At 42.3% G+C, this 24,247-nt stretch overlaps 1 long non-coding RNA gene and 1 pseudogene across 2 annotated transcripts in view; one reads left to right on the forward strand and one right to left on the reverse strand.

Annotated features, from left to right (window-relative positions):
- LOC308458549 overlaps nucleotides 1-24,247 on the reverse strand; it is a 436,164-nt gene that overhangs the window by 385,759 nt on the left and 26,158 nt on the right. The gene's annotated exons all lie outside the window — the stretch shown is intronic.
- LOC308458853 (protein S100-A6 pseudogene) lies at nucleotides 17,900-22,655 on the forward strand (annotated as a pseudogene). The gene is made up of 2 exons (XR_013991486.1): nucleotides 17,900-18,248; nucleotides 22,644-22,655. The product of XR_013991486.1 is annotated as a protein S100-A6 pseudogene (transcript).

Consider the following 24,247-nt stretch of genomic DNA (forward strand, 5'->3'; position numbering starts at 1 on the left):
TTCCTATGAGACATCAGTTGTAGAATGACCTTTTCCGGGGACAGAAATAAAATGCCGATCCTTCTAAAGGACAAAGTTTGCACAGTGTAAATATAAAAGGAGCACAGGGCTGTATTGCTCCGCTGAAATGATTTGATTAAGAAAGACACCAAGGAAAAACCATATGGCACAGCCTGCACAACATGTTTAACTTCAGGAAAGGGCTGGCTAATTTTCAGTCATTTGCATTTCTCGTTAAAAGAAATTCATTCATCGGGAACATTTGATGAATGAAATGCTGTTTGAAATATCTCACTTAGCACAATTTGTATGCATGCTTACTTGGAAGTAAATTCTACTGTGTCAAATGGCGTTTACTCCTAAGCAACTGCTTGTAGGGGGATAGCATTGTTAAAGGCATATATGGAACAAAGGAAGAAAAATGACGTGGGCCTTGAGGAATGCCTGCCATTTTCATACTGCACTGTTGTAACAATTTAAGATGTAGTTTGAACCAAGAATGCGTTGTCCTGTTGTTCAGAAACAGGGCTAAAGCAATGTTGGTTATTCATATTTATTTTTCATATTCCAACAACGGATGCATTTAGACAAGGATTGTGAAAATATTAGCTCTTCCCAAATTGCCCTAACTAGGAGGCATGCGAAAGGCTGGGCTGGATGAATCCCTAGCTGGAATTAAGATTGCCGGAAGAAATATCAACAGCCTCAGATATGCAGGTACCACAACCTTGATGGCAGAAAGTGAGGAGGAATTAAAGAACCTTTTAATGAGGGTGAAAGAGGAGAGCACAGAATATGGTCTGAAGCTCAACATCAAAAAAACGAAGATCATGGCCACTGGTCCCATCACCTCCTGGCAAATAGAAGGGGAAGAAATGGAGGCAGTGAGAGAGTTTACTTTCTTGGGCTCCATGATCACTGCAGATGGTGACAGCAGCCACCAAATTAAAAGACGTCTGCTTCTTGGGAGAAAAGCAATGACAAACCTAGACAGCATCTTAAAAAGCAGAGACATCACCTTGCCAACAAAGGTCCATATAGTAAAAGCTATGGTTTTCCCAGTAGTGATGTATGGAAGTGAGAGCTGGACCATAAAGAAGCCTGATCGCCAAAGAATTGATGCTTTTGAATTATGGTGCTGGAGGAGACTCTTGAGAGTCCCACGGAGTGCAAGAAGATCAAACCTATCCATTCTTAAGGAAATCAGCCCTGAGTGATCACTGGAAGGACAGATCCTGAAGCTGAGGCTCCAATACTTTGGCCACCTCATGAGAAGAAAAGACTCCCTGGAAAAGACTCTGATGTTGGGAAAGATGGAGGGCACAAGAAGAAGGGGACGACAGAGGACGAGATGGTTGGATAGTGTTCTCGAAGCTACCAACATGAGTTTGACCAAACTGCAGGAGGCAGTGGAAGACAGGAGTGCCTGGCGTGCTCTGGTCCACAGGGTCACGAAGAGTCGGACACAACTAAACGATTAAACAACAACAACAAAAAGGAGGCAGGCATGGACTTTGGTAATTTTTCATAATATGGTGCCCTGTGGGAGGCCAAAATTTGGTACCTCCAAATGGATCTTCTCAGCTCTGGATCTTCTTAATTTTGCACCCCCTCAGCTTGGCACCATGCTCACACCATCCTAAATCTGGCGCTATAGGAGGTTAGTCCCACTGTGGTGGTGATTTTCTAGTTTATTTTTTTCAGAGGTAGGAACAAGTGCCTGTGGCCCTCCAGATCTTGGAGGACTTCCATCTGCTAGCATAGCCAGTGATCAGTCATGATGGGAGTTGTAGTTCAGCAAAATCTGGAGGGCATCAGGTTCCCCACTTCTGATGGGACTGCATTAATTCCAGTTGCTCCAGTTTGAAGCCCCACATGAGTATATTGGGGGCTCCCAAGCAGTTTACTGCTACCCCAAGTTCTGGCATGCAGTGTCCAAGAATTGAAAATGTTGCTTCCATTGGTGTTAAGTCAAACACCTCACAGAAGTTCATAAAAAGGCTACAGTGTAGATAACCACCTGTCCATTGGATCCACCCTCAAGCAATTTCTTTAATCCTTTTTTGAAGGTTTCTGTGAGTGACAAGCACAGCATCTTCTTCCCATTAGCTCTATAAGTTAGTTATGCATTATGTGAAGTCTCCCCCTTTGTTTGTTATGAAATGATTGGTCCCTGTATTGGTTTGGCGACAACATTATAAGTCTCTTGTACTACTTTATGCTTAAGTAGATTCCCAAGCACTTTTCTTTTTTTCCTATAAGAGAAATAAAGCTTGGAGATACTGTAGTTTTAAGGAACTCCCTTGGCTCCTTTCCCCCCTCCAAAACAGGCTCCAGATTAGTGGCTTTTTAGTTTCCTTTAACACTTGCTGTTTTAAGAATTCTTCCTTTGATGGTATTTTCCACGGCATTATACTGTATCCTTTAGATCTCTTGCTGGTCTACAGTTCTTTGGATTTACCACACTAGAGTGCCTGAAGGTGATCAATAATTTCTTTCATTAGAGATTTACATTTATTTCAAGGCAAGTCTTTGACTTTACTCTCTAAGCTCTACAGCACGAACTTGCCTAAATATCTTCTGTAGAAAAGTCCAGAGGCTGGATGGGACAGATATTAATTTGCTTCCTATCGATTTAAATTCTCCCTGTCTTCTCCAGTGCCTTAACAAGCACTACGGTTATTTAAGATGGGGTCCAATCTTCCCCCTTCCAATTTTCCAGTTACTGGTTGAAAAAGAAGAGTTGGAAGTTTGTGAGTTTGGCACGGCTTTATTTACATTTCCAAACATTTATTTTAATGAAGTGTGTTCGTGAGCACCATGGTCCTACACAGTGTCAACATTTTGTGCTTCCCCTACCATTACAACAAGAGCAACATCATAAAGCTTGTCTTGTCTTGCTTTCTACTGATGCAATTCCCAACACTTTCCCTCTCCACTATGAGTGTCAGCACAGGACACAATAAGAGTCCTCTGGATCAGCCCAAGAGTCCATCCACATTTTGTTTCTGCCTCCCTAGAAAATTTTTTGCCTGCCTGCACAATCAGCTGGTGGAAGGTAGAACTCCGTACCAGCAAAGTACGGCATCATTGCGTAAGTGGTGGCCAAAAAGGGTCCAGTGTAGACCAATAGGACTGGCAAAGGGTAGGACTCTACGCAGTTCAGTCCCCTAGCCCAGCAGAAAGAGAGTTGCTCTGCCAATCTCCCCTAGTGTTTTATAGGCAGTCAATCTGAAAATAGCAGAAATGAGAGAGGTTCCTCTATATGAAACCTGCAATATTGTAGACAAATAGGTTCAGAGTGTGCATGTACTAAGTGCCATTTTAATTTCTTTACATTTTAAGGAAATATTTAAAACTTTTCTTTTAGGAAGAACTGGATGAAATTTGCAGGTATCGCTGCCCCTTCTGAGGGGATAGATCAGGGGTTAGCAAACTTTTTCAGCAGGGGGCTGGTCCACTGTCCCTCAGACCTCGTGGGGGACCTGACTATATTTTGGAAAAAAATAATGAACAAATTCCTGTGCCCCAGAGATGCATTTTAAATAAAAGGACACATTCTACTCATGTAAAAACATGCTGATTCCTGGACCGTCCATGGGCCGGATTGAGAAGGCGATTGGGCCGGATCCGTTCCCTGGGCCTTAGCTGGGATAGATCTTACTAAATTTCAGAAGGATGACTGCAGTAGTTTTCCTGCAAGGATAGCATTTACAGATTTAGTGGGGGTAAAAAAAAAAGCAGTTGTTCCCCCCAGGTGTTTGGGATGAAATTTTATCTGAAGAAAGCAGCTATGAGCAAGGTGCTGCTAGGTAAGAAACCTGCCCAATTGCAGACAACTTTGATCCACATTTTGCTCAAATCCCTCTTTCCCATTTCCCTAGTAGCATGTACGTAAGTTACATATTTACACACAGATTTGAATGCTGATTTATTCACCAGTTTTACATATGCTGCCATAGTCCAGGCAACTGCCTCTTTAAAATTTGTATATACATCCACTGAATTAATAATTCATTTGGTATTGTTCTTTTTAAAAATAAAAGCGCCTTTCACATGTTTAAAAGTTGCAAAACTGCAAGTAGAGATGACATGCTTATGAAGCCAACAGGCAGCAGCCAATCAGCACTGTGCACAGCCAACACCTGACATTTTCCCCAGTGTTCAATGTACCAGTGAAAATTGATTTGTTTGTACATTTTGTGAGTGCATTTCCAGAGTAGCTCTACTATTCAAACTATGTCTTGTTTGTAGGCAGCTTTTATGAACTAGACCAGCCTTTGTCAACCTGGTGCCCTCTCAATGTTCTGGACTACAATTCATTTCAGCCTCAGGGAACACAGGAGTAGTAGCCAAAATTCTCTGAAGGGCACCAGGTTAGTGAAGACTGACCAACATTTCTCCTGCCTGTCTACTTTTACAGTGAGATTTTGTACCAGCATTTTAAAATGATCGTAATTTTATTATTTTGCCATTTGGAGAGTTAACCAGGTGGAAAGCAGAGATAATGTCAATTAACTTGAGTTATTTTCTTACAGGTAGAATCCGTCTGATAAATTTTCCTTTGTCATTTGAAACCAAAGCTCTCACTTCCTTTTGCTAGCTGACATTTCCTATCATTAGTTAGTATGTATCATTACTTTAGAAATGTAGAATCTACTGTTGATACCTATGACCATTGTCATAATCCTTGATTTGAAACAATTATCTTCCTATTAGAAGAACGAACTGCAAGGCTAGGAAACCCCAGGTGATAAATGGCTAGTCTCAAATTCCTAGGCAAACATGTTCTTAAAGAATAAACCTTAAACAAAACTAAGGGTTGTGCTAGTTACTTATTCTTCTGGCTAACTCATAAAGACCTCCGAGTATAGGGCAGTACAGTGATACCTCAGGTTACAAATGTTTTGGGTTACAAACGCTTCAGGTTACAGATTCCGCTAACCCGGAAGTAGTACCTCGGGTTAAGAACTTTACCTCAGGATGAGAACAGAAATTGCGCGGCGGCAGCGGGAGACCCCATTAGCTAAAGTGGTACCTCAGGTTAAGAACCATTTCAGGTTAAGAATGGACCTCCAGAACGAATTAATTTCTTAACCCAAGGTACCATTGTATATAAATTCAATTAATCAGCATCATCAACCTGTAAAAATGTGCAATATGTGCTGTGTCATTATTTTCAAAAATAGTTTTAAGAACATAAGAAGAGCTGCTGGACCAGGTCAATGGCCCATCTAGTCCAGCATCCTGTTGTTGTTGTTTATTAAATGTATATACTGCCCTTCATCAAGAGATTTTGGGTTGGTTCACAGAATAAAATACAAGATAAAACACAAGTAAATAATCAAACCCAAACAACAAAACAAGAAACTCCTCCTTCCCACAGATACATTTAATCTTACAGATTAAGATATTAATCAGCCCAAAGCCTGGTTGAAGAGGAACATTTTCACCAGGCACCTAAAAATATATAATGAAGGTGCCTGTTCTCACAATGGCCAACCAGATGCATTGTGGGAAACCTTCTCGGTAGTGGTGTCCTCCCTGTGGAACTCCCTCCCATCAGATGTCAAACAGATAAACAGCCACATAACTTTCCAAAGACATCGGAAGGCAGCCTGGCATCAGGAAATTTTTAATGTTTGAAGTTTTGCTGTGTTTTTGTTATTTTGGAAGCCACCCAGAGTGCTGGGACAACTCAGTCAGATGGGCAGGGCATTAATAATAATAATAATAATAATAATAATAATAATAATAAATACTGCAAGCAAGACCTGAGCACTCTTTCCTACTGTGGTCTCCAGTAGATCATAGCTATCATGACTGGCAGCCTTCAATAGCCCTCTCTTACTTCCCTGTAAACTGATGGTTGTATTGTATCAGGGTTTCCTCCATTGACAGAAGACTCTGACCCAGCAGAGCCTTCCATCAGCAGAACGGGGATTGAGATGACCATTGGCAATTCTTCCTCCCCTTCAATTCTCTTTACCACCATCGCTACCAACCTTCCAGTGTGGTGAGAGGGGATTTCATAAGGTTTCAGCAGTCCCCATCCCACTGATGAACAGTATCCTTTGTTGGCTCAAAGAACATTCCCAAAGCCGAGGGACACAATTGGTTATAGCCCATTTCCCGCTGCACGTCCAGTTTAGAGATGAATTGCTGTTAGTTCTGTTTGTCGACTGGCCTTGCAAAAGCATGTGGGCTATGGTAAGTATGCAACACAAGGTGCAGAAGCTTGACATTCTAGTAGATTTCTCTGAGGAGAAGCTCCTGAAGGCAGTACAGGGCTTGTCTCTGATGATGTGACTATTGTACTCACCAGAATTCCTGCTCTTGTTTGTTAGTAGGTATGGCAAGGGTTTGCCTTTTTTTCAATTAGCCAACGTCACAGATTTCAGGCACACAGGTCTATACATATCATTTACACCATTAACTATCTCAGGGGTCAGCAAACTTTCTCAGGAGGGGGCCGGTCCACTGTCCCTCAGACCTTGTGGGGTCCGGACCCACCCCTCCTGAAAGCACCCCCCTCCCAAAGGCCCCCCCCACCAATGCCACTCACACCGCAGCCACCGCCGCCGCCTCATCTTTGGCAGCGTCGGCGTCCTCTGTCTCGGCGGGGTGCAGAGCCCATGCCGCTGGTTTTGGTGGCGGAGGCAGCCTCCGACCAGCTGCCACTTCCTTCCCGCTCGGTCGCCTCAGCGGGAAGGAAGGGGCAGTGCCCAGAGGTGTCTGCGGCTTCTGATTGGCTGCAGAAGTCAGTCTCAATGTGGTGAGGCCTCCATGCCACGCCTGTTTAGCACGGGGACTGACTGAGCGGGTGGCAGGGTCCGCAAGGTTTGTGGGCCGGATTAACGAGCCCAGTGGACCATATCCGGCCCACGGGCCTTAGTTTGCTGACCTCTGAACTATCTAAAACAAGGGTAGGAAACATAGTATCATAGAATTGGAGGGCTGGAAGGGAACCTGCGAATCATCTAGTCCAGGAACGTCCAACTCCCAATAGACTGTGATCTACTCACAGTATAAAAAAACTGGCAGTGATCTACCCATTGTCATTGGATGGAACAAAATTGTTGAGCTTTTTTGGGAAAGGCAAAGTTGATGAGCTTTTTTAATGGAGCCACAGGTTCCCTCCCTTTTTTTGGGGGGGGGGAGGAGATAACTGAGGGGCCAAAGATCTACCAGGAACACCCTGCAATCTACCAGTAGATCATGATCTAGTCCAATCCCCTGGAATGGAATTGCAGTTGTCCCATACTGGGATCAAACCCGCAATCTTGACATTATCAGCACCATGCTCTAACCAACTGAACTATCCAGGCTCCGGTGCTCTCCAGAAGTTGTTGGGCTCCAACACCCATCCTTCTTGGTCATAATATCTAATGGCCTGGGATGCTGGGTGTTGTAGTCCAAGTGGGTGGCCTGACATTGGTTACTCCTGAGATAGAGAATGGCTGTAAATTAATCTGGAATTCCTGAGCATTGCAAATCTTTCTATCAAGCACATTTGAAGTTGCATTAACCTGGTGTGACTCCTTTCTCCCTCCCAACTCCTTCCAATCCTAGATTTTATCTGGAAGTTTTTAGAATAAAGTCCCAAGTGTATTTCACCCTATGTGAAACAAGTGTCAATTCATTTGCTAATAGAGACATAAAAATGGATGAACCAGATTGTAAGGGGAAAGAAAAGATACTTTGAAGTGCAGTTTTGCTCTGAGGAATGATTGGGGGGAAAGCTGCCTTGTAGGGTTCCATCCTTATTGTCCTTGCAATGATTTCAAGATCAGATATGCTCAAGCTGATAAGTAAAATGGTGCTCCTTCTAACAGCTAGCCCAGAAAAAAAAAACCCTGCTTCACTGTGAGATCTTTCATGAATAAAACACACTTCTTTCAAAATGATTAAAAACAGAAGCTGATAAAGGGTTGTGGGAAATATTTTCAAAGGCAGTGAGGGAACTGAGTGACAATGAAAAGGTTAGACGCCCACGTGCCGTTTGTACTTTGTTTCTTTTTTCTTTCTTTTTAAATTAACTATTTATTGAATTTCTAAATGGAATTAAAATCATAGTTATACTGCTTTGAGAAATGCCTGCTTGTTGGGATTCTGTACAATCTTTTGGTGGGATACAGCAAGTCAAATGGAAACCCTCACCACCTGCAGTGGGGATGGAAACTGATCTCCAACAATTCTCCTCTCAAAGTGCAGCCCTCATCCCAGATGTCCCAACCATCAGAAATTAAATTTTCTGTGAATGCAAGGAGTGAAGAGGCAAGGCAGACCTGTTAAATGAGCAAAACAGCAAAAAAATTGCTGGATCCAAAGCTTTTTATTGGAGATCTGTCTGTTGGAGAAGTGATTTATGAATTCTGGGCACCAAAAATGAAGCGTGACGGTCTGTGGGATGACCAGACTCAACTTCATCATTTGAGCAGTCTTTCCATTACACATCTTGCCTCATTTTGTCACACATTTACATATTGTGATATGACAGCAGGCTAGGAATACCTTTTCTTAGGCTGACTACATGTTAATAGTTCAGAAGAGTTGCTAAATTTTTCACTAGTGGGAGCTAATGGTTGAGAGGTATCTGAAGATCTTTATTGAGTGATAGGCTGTGTATACATGACGTTTTATTCTAGAATCAATACTATGTACTTGTTTTTATTATGTAAGGCACAATCTAGATCTATTGCATTTTTTTTGGGGGGGGGGTGTTGCCTCTGAAAAGTGCTTCCTGAGAAACTGGCTTCATTCTGCCAATAAAAGTTCATTGTAGATTGATTTAGCATAACCCCACAGAATGTCCATTTAAAAACAGAAAAAAGAGATGTAACGGGCAGGGAAATTACTGCAATTTGTTATACGTAGGACTTTCTCTGAAGATGGTTTGGAAACTTCAGCTAGTGCAGAATTTGGAGGCCAGGTTGCTCACGGGGGCAAGATGGCAGTGGCGTAGCACAGGGGCGGTTGCCCCAGGAACAAAATTGTTAGTGCAAAATTGTTAGTGCAAAATTTCAACAGCTGGTGCTGCCTCAATACAGCTGTGCACTTTCATCGTTGGAAACAGCTTCTCCATGCAAAAGAGGAAGTAATCTCTCCAGACAACGGAACAACTCTTCTTTTTTATCTCTGTGGCTGCTAATGCAGACACCATTAGGCAGTTGAATGCACATGCATACTTTGTCCATTTCCCTCCCTCCCACCAATCCCTCAGCATGGTTCTGGGTGCTGACAACCCATGCTATGCCACTGCAAAACGTTTTGAGCATATTACATTGAACCTGGCCTGACTGCACTGGCTGCCAACTAGTTTCCAGGCCCAGTTCAAAGTGCTGGTCTTGACCTATAAAGCCTTAAAAGGCTAAGGACTGACTTCCGGGGTGGCGCCACTGGCAATGGCGGACTCCCTCTGAACTGGAGGGACTAGCTCCGCGGAAAATGGGTCTTCTCCGCTACGGCGAAGCGGGGACCCACTTAAAAATCACAGGCGGATGAAGCCTGTGACCATGGGACTCGGCGGGCACCTTTAGCGCCCCTCCAACCCGCTAAGGAACCCACTAACGGGCTCCGAAGTGAAGAGGGGGAAGTGGCGCGGTGCTGTGAGTCAACTGCTATTTCCATGGAGCGAAGCCGCATAGCTGTTGCCGGAGAGCGCTGCCTTTTTCCTGGGACAATTTGGACTTTAAAATAAGCACCCGTGAGTACTTAGACTTTGAACAATTGGACATCAAATAAGGACTTGCGAGTAGAAAAGAATCGGACTTTAAAAATTTACTTGAATTTGGTACGGAACGGGAAGGTCTAAACAGGAAGTCATCCTTCCGTTCTTTTGTAAACAGAATAAAGCAAAGGCAATTTAAACTAGAGCTCAGAAAATCGCTTTTAAAAGATTGGATTTCACCATTTAAAATTGTGGAAACCCCCTTCGACAGCAGGAGAAGGGGGGGATCTTTTTGGACTGTTTAAAGTGACTTTAAAGTGACTTTAAAGTGAAGTAACTTTCCTCCGTCCTGATCCTGGAGCGGGCTGTCAGGACTGACGTGTGAAGTTCATTAACCAAAGACAAGCTCTAGTTTAAATTGCCTTTGCTTTATTCTGTTTACAAAAGAACGGAACAATTACATGAGAAGGTGAATTGGATGGCGACTTCGACTAGAAACTTTGAACAGGCAGTGGGAAATTTTGAACAGACAGTGGGAAAATATGTGGAGCCCACTCAGGATTTAAATCAGGAGTGTGTCTTGACAGAACAGGAGTTTTTGACATTAAATCAGGAGTGTGTTTTGACAGAACAGGCCCAACAGGAATATGATTTTTTGGATTTGACAAATGAACTTGGAAAAAGCCATATCTGGAAAGGAAAAGTTTGGCTTGGTTTGGAAATGGGGGGCTGGATTGACCCCCCTATGCTGGGATGTTTGGACTTTTCAAATATGGCAACGGGCCGTGAGATGTTTGGGACTGTGGGGCCTCTCAATTTTGGAGGGCCTTTGAAACATGCTTTTAAATACTACATGGAATTCATTGTTGAACATGGAAAAGGGGCTGATCTGTTGAGAAGGGTTAAAAACATTGTCAAGCTGGAGTTACCACGAGCAAGAGACAAGGGAAAATACAGTTACAAATATGAAGAAGAGCCGCGGAAGGATCATGGAAGAGACTTGAGGGCCTCGGACATAAGGTTGCCAGGTTAATGGGCTAGATTGACGGGAATAAGGACTGACAAAACCCGGAACCAGGAGGAAGGGACGCTGGATGAAGATTGGATCTGTTTATACCTCTTTTTTCTACTACAGAGGTGCCTCGCAAGACGAAATTAATTCGTTCCGCAAGTTTTTTCTTCTTGCGAGTTTTTCGTCTTGCGAAGCACGGTTTCCCATAGGAATGCATTGAAAATCAATTAATGCGTTCCTAGGGAAACCGCCTTCAGACCAGGTCCGGGGACAGTCTGTCCCCGGACCTCTTCTGAAGGCTGGGGGGGGGGGGACAAGGGCTTCTGAAGGCTGGGGGGGGGCTGGGGGGGGAACTAGGGCTTCGCTGCCGACCCCCAGCATTTTAAAATCTCCCCGGGACACGGGGAGATTTTAAAATGCTGGGGGTTGGCAGCGAACGCTTCGCTGATCCCGGGACGGCAGGCAGATCTGCACCGCCATCCAGAGCGGGGCGGGACTTAGCCCCGCTCGGGATGGCAGTCCCGGGACGGCAGACAGCTCTGCGCCGGCATCCAGAGCGGGGCGGGACTTCTCTGCTGTCCCGGGGAGATTTTAAAATGCTGGGGGTCGGCAGCGAACGCTTCGCTCCCGCCCGCCAGCATTTTAAGATCGCCCGGGGCAGCGGAGAAGTCTCCGCTGTCCCGGGAAGGCAGGCGGGGGGGAGCAAAGACTTTTGCCCCCCGCCGGCCTTCAGAAGAGGTCCAGGACCTCTTCTGAAGGCCGGCTGTGGGCGAAAGTCTTTGCTCCCGACCGCCAGCAATTTAAAACAGGTCCCCGGAGATTTCCCTATGGGCTTTCGTCTTGCGAAGCAAGCCCATAGGGAAATTCGTCTTGCGAAGCGCCTCCGAAACAGAAAACCCTTTCGTCTTGCGGGTTTTCCGTCTTGCGAGGCATTCGTCTTGCGGGGTACCACTGTATTAGAACTGTTTTATAAAATTGATGAATGATAGGGAAATGTTGGAATGAAAATACTTGGCTTTAGCAAAGATGTTTAAAGAATTATGAAAGAATATTATGATTATGAGAAGTTGGTAAGGATAAGATTTAAGTTTTAAGTGTTAAGGTTTATTTTATTATAGAAAGATAAGGTCAAGGATTTGCTGGGATAATTAATAACTAGGATACAAAGAAAGGGAGGAGGAGGAGGTCTAAGAAAGAAGGTAATGACAGTTAAGGATTTGAAAATAATGAATTTGTTTTTAAATGTTTTTAAAGTTTTGTGATTTTTGCATTCTTCTTTTTTTCTGTCATTTTTTTCTCATTTGGAATTTTTTCTTATATGGTGGGAAGGGGTTGGTTTTTTTCCCCTCCCCCCCCTACTTTGTTAACTATTTTTATTCTTTGTACTCTCTTCTGCTTCTATTTTTTATTTTTTTTATTTTTTGTAACATTTTGAAAATCTCAATAAATATCTTTTAAAAAAATAAAATAGAAGGCTAAGGACTGCAGTACTTCAAGCACTTCCTCTCCCATATGGACTGACTCAGAACCTGGGAGCATCCTCTGAGGCCCTTCTTCGTGTGTCACCTCCGTAAGAGGTCTATAGGGTGGCAACAGGGGAATGGACCTTTTCTACAGTGGCTCCCCAGAAAGGTTCCCCTGGCACCTTCATTATACACCTTTAGCTGCTAGGCAGAAACTTTCCTCTTCAACCAGTTTGTCTGACTGACATCTGATGCCCTTTTAAATGTGCTATGGGAGGTGGGATTATATATTTGTTGTTCTTATTTTTACTATGTATTTTGAGGTTTTTATATTGTAATTCTATGTTGTGAACTGCCCTGAGATCTGTGGATGAAGGGTGGTATACAAATTTTCTAATTAATAATAATAATTTTTAATATCCAACCAGCCCAAGGATGTTGTAAGTCCCGAGGATCAGATAGAGAGGTCTAAAGGACAACATTGCTCCTCCCTCACTCCCTCAGGCCTGAGGTTCCTAACCTCACGCATTGTCTGAATGAGAAACAAAGAGAGCTAGCTGAAGACTGAATGTTGGGCAGGACTCAGCAGGCCAGGATGAATCTCAACCCACCATTTTCTATAGGGCTTGAATGTCTGCATAAGACTTGGTCCACCCTGAATGAAGAAGCAGAAATTAACAGTTATGCTTTGAGGTTTTTCTCTGTTCCTGGAAACAAGTGTGGTTTATTCATGTGTGTGTTGTGGTTTGAGATTTATATTTGTTGGAACCCAGTCATGTAGGCATTGTAAAAATATACTAACACTAATACAGTGGTACCTCTGGTTACAGACGCTTCAGGTTACAGACGCTTCAGGTTACAGACTCCGCTAACCCAGAAATAGTACCTCGGGTTAAGAACTTTGCTTCAGGATGAGAACAGAAATCGTGCGGCTGCAGCGGGAGGCCCCATTAGCTAAAGTGGTACCTCAGGTTAAGAACAGTTTCAGGTTAAGAACGGACCTCCAGAACAAATTAAGTTCTTAACCTGAGGTACCACTGTACTAATACTAATAATACTAATACTAATACTAATACTGCCTTGGGGTGGGCAGTGGGCAGAGGAGTGCACATTTATTTGTTGCCTAACTTAAAGACTGTCTTTGAAGCTACAGTTGGCCCTTCAAGGTGATGCAAAGATTTAAATATCCAAATTTAGATTTCTAATAATAATAAATAATAAGAAAGATGCTGCTTGCCTCCAGTTATGCTGCAGCCATTGTAAGGAAACCAAACATTACAAAAGCACCCTGTTCTCTCCTCTAAAGGAAGCCAACTCCATATATCACGGGTCCTGGCAGCCTTCACTATTTAGGAAGGGCATAACAATTATATTGCATTGGCTCTCTTATGGCCCAGAGTTGGGCTGTTGTGGAACATATTTCTGCTTTCTGAAAGTAGCTTTCAAGTACAAATAAAAAGTGGGCTTGGGCATTTTGGCACAAAGGAACTGGGAGAAAATCAGGGGGGGGGGGCATAGACGTCAAATGTTTTTTATTCCGTTTCCTGAGGGGCTGAACTGGGTGTTCCGTGGAATGTGTGGTTTCTTTTGAAAGCTTATGGAAATGCCCTCCCTCTCATCTACTAAAATTCAAAACATAGACACAAATCATTTATAGGAGACAAAAAACAATAAGTAGTGTCAGCACAGAGGGCTATATTTTACTTGGCTGTGCCATGAGGAATTATGGTGGCTTGCAATGAGTAGAATATAAAGTAACATACGGTGCTTGTTCACAACAGGCTTGGAAATTATAAAATGTAAAATCCAATATATTTTCTTCATGGTGTCAAACAGCTGGGAGTTTTTTATGGCTTCTAGCAGGATGTCATGCCTTTTCTCGTGGACCAATAATTCCAGAAGCACATTTAAGTGCATGCTGTTCTTTATGTGTTTTGATGTGTGTTTTTAAAGTACTTGCAAATTTTAATAGAGTGAGACTCATGCCGATGTAATGATACTTTAAGTGATCAAACTTAGACTTGCTTAGTTAAACAAATAGCAGCAAGGTATTTAATATAATGCTGAGGATATGGCTTTTAAAGGAAGGTGACAGCAACACTGTTGAATGAAGCTGAATGTTGAAAGACTTAGGACAAACAAATGAAAGTGCTTCTCCACACAGTGCATAGTTAAACTAGGGAATCCACTCTCATAAGAAGTAGTGGTGGGCAGCAACTTAGAAGGCTTTCAAAGAGGATTAAATGAATTCATAGGAGATATGCCTTGTTGTTGTTGTTTAGTCGTTTAGTCATGTCCGACTCTTCGTGAGCCCATGGACCAAAGCACGCCAGGCACTCCTGTCTTCCACTGCCTCCCGCAGTTTGGTGAAACTCATGCTGGTAGCTTCGAAATCACTGTCCAACCATCTCGTCCTCTGTCGTCCCCTTCTCCTTGTGCCCTCCATCTTTCCCAACATCAGAGTCTTTTCCAGGGAGTCTTTTCTTCTCATGAGGTGGCCAAAGAATTGGAGCCTCAGCTTCAGGATCTGTCCTCCCAATGAGCACTCAGGGCTGTTTTCCTTCAGAATGGACAGGTTTGATCTTCTTGCAGTCCATGGGACTCTCAAGAGTCTCCTCCAGCACCATAATTCAAAAGCATCAATTCTTTGGCGATCAGCCTTCTTTATGGTCCAGCTCTCACTTCCATACATCACTACTGGGAAAACCATAGCTTTTACTATACGGACCTTTGTCGGCAAGGTGATGTCTCTGCTTTTTAAGATGCTGTCTAGGTTTGTCATTGCTTTTCTCCCAAGAAGCAGGCGTCTTTTAATTTCGTGGCTGCTGTCACCATCTGCAGTGATCATGGAGCCCAAGAAAGTAAAATCTCTCACTGCCCTGTCAGTGGCTAACTAGCCATGATGGCTGTGTTCTGTTTCCACTGTTGGAAATGACATGCTTCTGGATCCCAGTTGATGGGAATCACAAGTGGGCAAACTATTGCGCATATACAGTGGTTCGAACGTCTCCATTGATGAACGTTTTGGTTTTCAAATGCCGAAAACCCAGAAGTAAATGCTTCCATTTTCAAATGTGCCCTGGAAGTCGAAGGGCTTCCACTGAGTGTTTTTCAATTTTCTCAATTCAATTTGCAGACCACCCTTTGTGCCTCGGTTTTTGAACGTTTCAGAACTCAAACGGTCTTCTGAAACAGATTACATCCGGAAACCAAGGTACCACTGTATATATAAATAATTTTTGATGATATGGAAAGAAACAGAGTGGCTTACAGCTAGGAAGCTAAATAACTCTTCCAGGTGACTGATAACTTCTTTGTAAAGATGTACAGATTCTTTATATTCCAAAATAATTTTACTTTCATAAACATATAACTGAAAAGATATACCGTATTTTTCACTCTATAAGACGCACCAGACCACAAGACACACCTAGTTTTTGGAGGAGGAAAACAAGAAAAAAAATATTCTGAATCTCAGAAGCCAGAACAGCAAGAGGGATCGCTACACAGTGAAAGCAGCAATCCCTCTTGCTGTTCTGGCTTCTGGGATAGCTGCGCAGCCTGCATTTGCTCCATAAGACGCACACACATTTCCCCTTACTTTTTAGGAGGGAAAAAGTGAGTCTTATAGAGCAAAAAATACGGTATTTACAATCTCATGCTTTTTCACCTTCTTCCTTATTAAGAGTTCTTGCACAGGTTTCTCCCTATTAACGTTTAGGGATATTTATCTGCCTGCTTCATTTCAGATAGATCACAATGACACCCACTGTCCTCAGCAGTGACCTGAGAAGTCTCTCTCAGCAACTATTCTTCCTCACACCCACAGAGAGAAGAAGCAGAAAGAAGTTAAAAATGAGTTACTGGAATAACATCTTCTAAAAGTTCTGTTCTTACCACATATTCCAATTCATTCCCTGATCTCTCTTCTGAAAGGCATGGGAATTTGACAAATTTCTGTGTGGAAACAGATATTTTCTTAGAAATATCTACTATCCCCAAGAAATACTGTATCTAAATCTTGTTTTTGAACTTGGCTGATCTTCATGCATTTCACCTCAAACACAAACTGGGGTGCTGGTAGGGACTGATATTGAATCCTCAATAAAACCAGAAGATCTTAAATCGTCTTATCTTTACAGGATCATGACCACGTAGACATTTTAAAATGCCACCTCCAAATTAGTTTTCCTGCTTCTCATCCTGTTAATGCTATTCAGTTCCATATTATCAACGTTTGTTAACATTGCAACATGTTAGTAATAAATAGTTATCAGTTGTGCTTATGCAAGGAGATATGTCATTATATCCGTCTGTAAATAATATTCCTTTTTTTCTACTGCTCATCTGGCTTGACTGCAAATATTAATTTATCCAAATCCTATAGTTTAGGGAAATCATTCTTATTGATTTCTCTGACAGAGTGTACAGCTCATTCTGAAGCATTTTATACCCTTGTCTGACCTGGATATAGAAAACACTGTCTTGCCTTCAAGATTTCTCTTCTCTTGCTTGTCATTTCTGTCCAGACTCTGTATTATCTGAGTTATGAAATGCTATAGACTGATAGATATCGGCAAGTCTTGATTAAAATTCATTCCACATAGCTTGCTGGCTGCCTCAAAGGAGCAAAGGTCCTAAGAACTGAAAATCCAAGTTATTTTTTGAAGTGTTAAGCATGAAAAACAGGTCTTTGTTTGATACACACATCTGAGTTTCTTTCTTTCTCTCACTCTTCATTCTGACCCAACAACTGGCCACTGTTGAGAACCTGCAATGCCTGAGTTGTGGTTTTGTCATCTCTAGATACTGCTGACAGTTAAACTACTGTATGACAAGCGCAGCTTACCACCAAATTTCTGAAACTTGCAAAGAAGCAAGGCATCATAGCTTGTGACACAGGCAGTTGATTTCCCACATCACTCCATTTTTTTCATTTTCTGAAAGAACCAGCCTCATTTTTAATGCAGCTTGCGCCTTTTCCGTGTCACTCCTTGTCCTCTCCATTTCCAATCATCTGCAGCACGTACTTTCACCCCCTTCCTCATTTTGACTGGCAGGTAAAAGCATCAAGACAGATCTATCTTGTAGACATTTGGCTTATAAAATGGTAATGAAAAGAGCCAATGCAATCTGGTGGGAAGACTATTAGAGTCGGACCAGGGTTCACATTGAGGCTCAATCATGAAACACTCTAGGAACCATTGAACTAGCCTCAACATAACCTCTCTCACAGGAGTTTTGTCGGAACAAATGGGACAACCTTAAGAGAGGGATAACATAGAGGACATCCACACCATACATTTAAAGTACCTGGCTCCCCCCCCCCCATCCCCATAATCCTGGAAACTGTAGTTTACCCTTCACAGAGCTATGATTCCCAGTACTCTTAAGACACCACAGTCCCCAGGATTTGGGGCAGGGAAGAAATGTCTTTTAAATGAGCTTTAAATGGATGGTGTAGATATTATCCTATATAGCTCTGGCTACATAAGTATTCAGAATTAGAAAAATGACAAAGGTAACAGAGATACAGCACTCCTCTCTACCCCCAACCCATGATAATTCTACTCAGTGATAAAATACCGGAATTGGAATGTGTTATCTAGGAGCACATTATACACCAGTGTATTTCCAATAACTACTTTTCTTGAAAGCATGCGATGTTGTTTTGCCAAGTGTCTTACATATCGGTGTGAGCTGGGGGCTGGTTTAGTTTTGGTTAAATGCTGGTGGAGGACCACTTCCCCATCTCTTCCTACCATTCAGCATTGGACCATTTTGCTTCTGATCTCTCACCATGGCAGCACCTCTTGACCAAGCTATTGGTTTGCTGGTTGTCACCTTCCAAAAATACACTAGCAAGGATGGCGATAAGAACAGCCTAAGTAAGAAGGAGTTGAAGGAGTTGATACAGAAAGATCTGACCATTGGATCAAAACTGCAGGACGCAGAGATACAGACATTAATGAAATATCTGGACTGCAATGGAGACGAAGTCGTGAACTTCCAGGAAGACGTCACTTTCCTGGGTGCCATGGCAATGATGTACAATGAAGCTTTGTGTTTGTAAATGTACACCCTGGTGGGACGAGGTGTCATGGTTCGGGATTATACCTCTGTAGGCGGTTTCCTGTCCAATAAAATTTAAGTTTTGTAAAAAAGAAAAAAAGAAAAAAAAGGAAGCCAATGGAGGATTCCATGGTTGAACTAGCGTTTGTGAGATAGTACCACCTAAGTACGGCCATTGTACAACAAAGGAACTTGCTCTGTGCCAGAGGCCAAATGGGCTGGCCCCCTTCTTCACCTGGTAGGTAGTGAGAAAGACAAAAGCCAGAGTTAAGTGTGAGACTGGGCCTAGGAGCAGGCAGAAGCCAGAGAGTGAGAGCCATGCTTGATTTCTTCTGGAATCCAAGGAGGTGGCTATGGGAGAAGCAAGACTTTCTGGGGTGTTAATGCTGTGAATCCCTGCGCCATAAACTCAGGTGGAAGATATGTGTAAATAAACCATATAGCATAAAGACACCACAGTCTCCGCTGTGCCTCATTCCAAAGAAACTGAACCCTGGGAAAGAGCCTGGAACCTATGGAATCTCACACCACTCAGAGATTGGGCTAGTGTGCAACAACATTCAGTGTTGGAAGAGATAGGGGGGAAAGTCATGTTTCCTTTTTAGCCCAAAATAACACAACCATAGACACTGGGATGGGAACAGTGAAGGACAAATTGATGTAACATCTATGTTAAATCATGTTCATATTTGCCATGTAAGAAGCATTCACTTAATTGGCACGCAAAATGTTGTGTTCAAACCTGCCTGTGAATCCTGTCATAATGACTTGGCTCTCTAGAGGAAGCTCAAGCAGGTTTTGCTTGACAGAACACAGGCAAGTTTTAAAATACTATAACTTGCTCAAAGGAAACCCAAGGGATGCCAACTGTATCAGAGGGAATATAGATAAGCATGAAGGCTCACTCTTGAATGAGCTTCTCCCCATACCCTTGGTATGGGGAAATTCAGATTGAGGTTGGAAGAAGTGTGGGAAGGCAGTGATTTGGAGACGAACAACATTTGGACACCATAGAATTAATGGTGGTACAAGAAGCTTACTTTCCAATTTAAATGACATAATGGATGAACCCTGAGTCTTGTAGGCTATGATGCTGTATGTGTGCCTTTGTTTCCACTGTTTCTATTGATAAAGAAGGTGTACATGCCTATCTAAAATCTTCCCAAATGTTGAAGCATCACAGATTGAGCAGAACAACACCTCTACCTCCATCAGGGCAGCATGGTTTTGCCTCCAGAATTCAGCCGCTGGCTTGGTGTAAATGTGGCCATGGTTTTACCCCACATATTTTATAATTAAATAACAGCATGGTCTCATGCATGCATACTCAGAAGTAAGCCTCATTGTGTTGAATGGGATTTACTCATATGTAAGTGTACATATAACTGCAACCCAATTTCCTTTTCCTTTTCTTTTCATTTTCCTTCCTTCACGTTGCCTCATTTCATTACAGCTTTTTGCCATCTGGTCAAAATGTTTCACACTTTTGACAGGAGTGGGAAATATCATAGCTTAGCAGCTGCTTTTCTCTTTGAGGCAGGAAATCCAATTGTACATCACTCTTTGCTTTAATAGTAATTTATTTCCATCTCTAAAAATGGCCATGTTCTATCAGCAGTACAAAAACAACATATAACATTGTAGCACCTATTCAGGGGTCTAAAGATTCTTGTGTCATGGAGGACAGGAAACAACCTTTTTCTTTCCCCCCTTTTTTTTACTACTGGTCATTTTTCACACTTACCTCTGAGTGAATAGGAGACAAACACAGAGTTCTAATTGCACCATAAAAAGGGAATTATTTATAAAAGGGAATGCTGGACCCCATGGACTGTGAACCATTGACACACATCCCATAAAACAAATCAAATTAATTTAACAAGTCCAAGGGGAGCTATTAATTTTATTTAGAGTGGGGTTTGATGGTGAGAAGGGGAAAGGAATCTTGCCCAGATTGAAACTGTCCCTAAATCACATTAAGTACACATAAGCAATACTCTAGAAGAGTAGTTGTACTAGCCACTTTTAGCCAGCAATTGGGGGGGGGGATCCTGTGGTACTTTTAAGAGCAGCAAATTTATTGTGACATGATTTTCATCTGCTGGGCGCCATTTTGATAGATGCTTGAAATATCCTAGAAACTGTTAGGCAAACGTGTATGGGGACAAATTTGGTTCCTGGTGGGGAACCTCCAATCTGTTGGCCTAATTAGACCAGATAACGGTTCTAATCTGTTTTGACAAACTGTTTATCCCAAACCCGGTCCATCTGCCCTGCACGTGACATCAGATGTGGGGCACATAAGCTGTGGCTGCAAATGATTAAATGGAAGCCTTAAAGTGTGCTCTCCATTGTTTATTGGGCAAGTGGGTCTTGTAGTTGACACCTTAGAGCATAGAAAGGCCCAATGGCCCATCTAGTCCAGATTTGGAGTCAGATGCAAGCCACATTGAGATTGGTTCCACTCAGGAGCTCACACTGGGTTTTTAGAGGAAGACTTCCTTTAATCCTAGTGCTGCGCTAATGAATAGTAGCCACTGGTAGCTTTATTGTTCATGAATGTTTCTAACCTCATTTTGAAGCCACCTAAGGCTACCTAATCCTTACACTTACCTGGGTGTACGTCCTATTGAACTCTGTAGGGCTTAGTCCTGAATAATATATAGGATTACACTACAAACTGGCAGCCATAATAACAACTTATTTTTCTAGGAATTTGTTGGCTATCTATTCTGTATAACTGTACATGGTGCCTGATGCTTAAATCTTTTCCATTTTGCTTCTTAAAAAAATAAGTAGTAGTTGTTGTTTGCATTTTTCAGAGCACAGAGAGGTTTACTTCTTTGACTTTTCAACAAGTGTGTTCCTTGTTATATATGAGGAAACCCTAGACTGCCTTTGAAAGTAAAGGGTGTTTTTTTTAGCACAACTACCATATGGATATAAGGCTTTAGGCAAAAGACAAGATGGTACCCTCCCCACTACAAATCTATATACAGAAACTGACTGGCTGGTCTTGTATTGATATCTAGAGATAAGAGCTTCCCACAATATTTTTCTTTAGCTTGTGTAGTGTTCTATTTAATTTTTTTTAACATAATATTTTATTTATGTAACAATAAAATAACATTGTTCAATTCTAACAAAACCTATACAGTGTAACATGCTTATTTTAGTCACATATAAGAACAGCACTGAGAGATCACACTGTCAAATAACTGAATATTTCAACAATCCATTGCATAGCTCAGGGGTCAGTAACCTTTTTCAGCAGTGGGCTGGTCCACCATCCCTCAGACCATGTGGTGGGCCGGACTATATTTTGAAGAAAAAAAATGAACGAATTCCTAAGCCCCACAAATAACTCAGAGATGCATTCTAAATAAAAGGACACATTCTACTCATGTAAAAACATGCTGATTCCTGGACCGTCTGCGGGCTGGATTGAGAAGGCGATTGGGCCGCATCTGGCCCCTGGGCCTTAGGTTGCCAACCCCTGGCATAGCTTCTCCATAAGTAAGCATGAATGGCTGGTAGTCATTAACATCTCCTCTGTTTACATAGTTGATATATGGGGACCATACCTTATGAACATTATTACGTTTAGTTTGGTCTCTGTCAACCCTTCTGTGTTGTGTTCAATGCTCAGAAAGAGCGAGATCCCAAACTTTCCCTTGCCATCCTGTCGGAGATGATGCCTTGGAGTCTTTCCAGTGGAAGATGATCTCTAAACAAGCAGCGGTGATAAGCATAGGACTGTTTAGTGTTGCACATAGATATTTAATCTTTTAAGAAAACACTTATATATGCATAAGGGATTGAGTAGGCAAATCCTTTCTCCCTAGGTGTAGTGCTTCAAAGGTCAAGTTGATGGTGTATATATAGTCCTCTACTAACATTGCAAGATATATTCATTTTCCTTTGCTCAAAAACACCTCTCGCTCCAAGCCCTGTGCTCTCAGAAATTTACCGTATTTTTCCATGTATAATACACCCCGTGTATAAGACGCCCCCTATTTTGGGGGACTCAAAATTAAGAAAATGGGGGGGAGATTGCCCCCGTGTATAAGACTACCCCCCTATTTTTAAGTAAAAACACCTAGTCTTATACACGGAAAAGTACGGTATGTATCTTTTTGAAATCAGAGATTTAAACATTGGGTTGGACAGTGCCCAAATCTTGGAAACTGATTAAAGTTTAATTGTAGGGGGAAGATGGGAATTAATAAAAACTCAGCTGTGTTTCTTGATCTGCTCCCCCTCCCCCAGACTTTTACTTGGGTTGGGGATAAAAGGAAGCAATCATTCTGTAACTATGTAATTAATTTAAATATCTGAATAACTTAGCATTCATGAATGTAGCACTTTTTTCATTTTCTGTCTCAGTATTGCCTCATAAAATGAGCAAAGCCTGTTTATCTGATAGTTTCAGGATTATTATTGCTGCTGGAGACAGAATAGTGAGGCAGAGCCGATACCGTCATTTGCATGCTAGTATTTTACATGGGTGGATAAAGGCATTTTGATTTCTAATGAAAATTCAGCTGATAATGATCTTGGATTGGTTTGATTTACATGGATGATGATGTCTTCATTAGTTGGAGCAAATGATTAATCTTTCTTTACCAGAGCTGCTTGTGAGCTTCCCCCCCAATGTGGCATTTTAATTTTCAGGTTGACAACCAGTCAGAAAGAATCTATTACACATGATCAAAGCTTGTGCTAGATAGTTTTTGCCTTTGGATGACAAACAGAACATTCCTCAAGTCGAGGAAAGGTTATTTGTTCTTTAATCTGCACGGGTTTTCAACTCCTCTGCACACAGCATTCCATTTGTTTGACATGCATCTAGTTCTTTGTTAGCGAATTTATCTGTTTAACCATTTTGTTAGGCATAAGCAGAGGAAGATCTTGAAGTTAACTATTGCAAAGCGGAATTCGTGTTTCACAATGTAAATGATGCTTCACTGGGATAGAGGCTTATGGGGCTCCTAGGAAGGGGTGTCTCTAGTCTGTGTTGGGGCAGTATTCCATTAAATGCAATGAGAATATGAAGGTCCTATTACATCCAGAAAGACTCATTCATAATCTCTTAATTATTTTTGAAAGTATTGTTGAGATTTGGGGATATATCTGGACTATATTATCTATGTTAATAGACATTTCCTTGAATTTTCTTTTGATGGTGCATACAGGGCAGGGCCAGCCCATTTTAGTACTTGAGGTGAACCACTTGATGGTGCCCCCCCCCTCCACACCAGGAAAGAAGGGGTGGATGAAGATCAGCATCAGGAAGAAGTGAGGAGTAAAGATCTACATTGGGATCTGCTGCCCTTGTAAGATCCTTACTTTGCCTCATGGCCCTAGTACAGAGATACCAACAGAGTTTTCTGGTCCTAGTGTACTGTAGGTAGACTGGGCACTCTGCTGCAGAATCTGCAGAAAATAATTTATAGGGAGTACCTGTTGGGATTCCATTCCACCTTTTGCTGCAGATATGTGGATTGTTGCATGTCGCATGTCCGTTTACATTCCAGCACAGATTGCTGGTGTGAGCGGAACTTCCGCTCTGTATTGCTTTTGCTTTTAGTCTCTCTCCGAGAAGACGGCAAGGAGAGATGTCATGTTTTCTTTGTCCTGATTTATGTATAATAAATGCGTAGTTTAGTATGTGTCTACAGCCTCAAGCCTCTTCTTTTGCACAGTTTACACTGCTGAGTAAAGTGTACTCATCTGCAAGCTTGAGTCACTGATCTATGTCAGAGCAGAGGTCGATGGATCTCCGCAGCGGCAAGGCTGAGAGGGAGACGCTCCAGCAGGGGCCGAACCAGCTGGCTTCACGACCCCCCCGATTCCAACAGTACCTGATCTCAAATGAAGGAGGAGGAAAGGACAGCTCTTTAGGACCACAGAGATTCCTAGTCATTTGTTAATCAGAAATGGCTCAAGAGATTAAGATTTGCCTGCACATTTTGCTTTGTAACTTTTATATAGGAGTCCAACTAACTCCTTTTTTTGAAAGAAAGAAAA

This window comes from Podarcis pityusensis, assembly GCF_964106645.2.
Source record: "Podarcis pityusensis genome assembly, chromosome: 11".
Lineage (NCBI taxonomy): Eukaryota > Metazoa > Chordata > Lepidosauria > Squamata > Lacertidae > Podarcis > Podarcis pityusensis.